This window comes from Ursus arctos, unplaced genomic scaffold, assembly GCF_023065955.2.
Source record: "Ursus arctos isolate Adak ecotype North America unplaced genomic scaffold, UrsArc2.0 scaffold_7, whole genome shotgun sequence".
In the NCBI taxonomy this organism is placed as follows: Eukaryota; Metazoa; Chordata; class Mammalia; order Carnivora; family Ursidae; genus Ursus; species Ursus arctos.
The window spans coordinates 26,093,277-26,095,654 of NW_026623089.1; positions in this window are offsets into that span (position 1 = coordinate 26,093,277).

The window sequence follows — 2,378 nt, forward strand, 5'->3', positions numbered from 1 at the left end:
AATTTCCTATTTGACATATTCATGTGGACCTGTAACGGTCAAACTTACCATGTTAATTTTTTAAAAAAGATTTTTATTTATTTGACAGAGCACAAGCAGGGGGGAGCAGCAGGCAGAGGGAGAGGGAGAAGCAGGCTCCCCACTGAGCAAGGAGCTGGACTCAGGGCTTGATCCCAGCGCCCTGGGATCATGATCTGAGCTGAAGGCAGACGCTTAACCGACTGAGCCACTCAGGCACCCCATTTTTAAAATTTTTTAAAAGATTTTTGTTTATTTATTTGACAGAGAGAGAAACTTAACATGCTCAAAATGGAGCTTTGATTCATGCTTTTTCAGTCTTCCCATCTTAATAAATGACACCGTCTACCTACTTCCTCAGGTCAAAATTTAGTAGTCTTCATTTCTTCCTCTCCCTCCACTCCTTTATTATTATTATTATTTATTTTTTTTATTTTTTAAGTAATCTCTATGCCCAACATCGGGCTCGAACTCACGATTCCCAGGCTCTACCAACTGAGCCAGGTAGGCATCCCATCCCTCTACTCCTTTGATCAATCACAATTCCACCACCAAAGTTGCGCTGCCTTTCTCTGTCTCCACTGGTCTTCCCTAGGCCAAGCCATTATCATGGCTCACTCACAGATTACTACTTATTTTTCCACCTGAAGTAGCCCTTCCTTGCTGTGGTTACTCTTTATCACATTACTTGATTTCCTCCCTTCATGGCACTTATTACAAAATGAGACCCTGTGTATGTACTGATTTATTATTGTATGTTTCTCTAACCAGAAGTTAAACTCTGTGAGTGCAGGGCCCTATCTCATTGATTCCACAAGTATTTATCGTAGATCTACCAAGCTCTGGTTCCTGTTGGAGGTACAAGGGACTAGAGGTGTGGTTTGGAGAGAGAGTGTGTGTAGCAGGAACTTCCCTTCAAGTTTGAAAAGTGCAGATATGGAAAGTGGATCTTGCCTAGGCCATGGACCCAACAGTCTGGACAATAGATGAAATAGTGGCTGCTGACTTGCTAGCAGTTGCCAAGTGTGAGGCAAAGATGAAAGTGTCATGAGACTAGAGGCTATCAGGTGGAATGATAACCCCAAATCCTCCAAGGGACCACAATATCCACTGAAGCTGCTTATGGTCTCCAACTGGCATTACAAGAGGTCCCCTAAGAAAGTGCTTGCCTCTAACCCCCATCTCAACATTCCTGGAATAAAAAGAAGAGGGACTATAAGAGCCCCTGGAGCTACAAATTGGGCTACTGCTGGAGGAGTTGAATATGATACTGACAATACTAAGTTTTAATGATCAGAATGAGACTGAGATGCTCATTTCACATTTATACTTCACAAGCTGAAACAGATCTCTTAACCGATATAAATGGAAATAAAGTGCCCATGACAGGACTACAGGGAGCTCTGAGCACAAACAGCCCCAAGAGGACCCAAGCCCATGTAGGGGTCAGAGAAGGATTCCTTAAGGAAATGTTTATGCTAAGGCCCAAGGATCTCACTTCTCCCTTAAACACAGCTCACGCTCCCCATTCCCAAAGATGCCAGGCCTTTTCACCCCTCGCCAGAATTGTACTCTGTTCCACCTGCCTGGGGTGCTCTCTTCGCTTCCCCCCTACTCAGTCTAACTCCGACTCAACCTTTACGTTCCAGCTCAAAAGCAAAGCCATGGCTGCCACCCTCTCCAAAGGAGCGTTAAGTCAGTTCCTCCTTTGAGCACCAGAAACACTTGGGTACACCATGTGGGCATTGTGCATGTACTTGCTTGTCTCCACCACCATACTGTGAGCTCATAGTGGCCCAAGAGCCCCGCAAGAGGCAAGCTCAATTTGTCTCTGCCGAACGAAGGAATGAACTAATGACTTAATTTTTAAAAGGGGTTAGAGCCACGCTGGGGGTAGGGGAAAATGATTCAAGGCAGAGGGGTGAGCTGAGCTCCTTGGAATGTTGTCTTCACAGAACCGATCCTGGGTCAGGCTGATGTAATGAGACAACCTATTGGAAGAATCTCAATAGAAAATAGGTCGGTTTCTTCCTAGCTCTTTAAGAACTAGAGGCTTCGTTTCCGCGCCTGCGCATTGAGAGAGTAAACACCTTTTTCACCCCCCCATCCCTATTCCTCAACCGGCTGCAGCCTCCTCCCATACTCCCCTTCTTCAGGAGAGGTAATGGTCCGTTCCAGGGCGCCTGGCTCGTCCTAGAGGGTGGCAGGCATAAATGGTACGCTCCATTACCTTCATTACCTTCCGCTTTTCTCGTCTCCTCTATTCCATTTCCCCCTACCAAATGAAGCTCAATAGGCTGGCCCAAAAGAAGGAGGGGGGAGTAGGGCTTCGGGGACCGGTCTGAGCCGGTCTCCGGCGC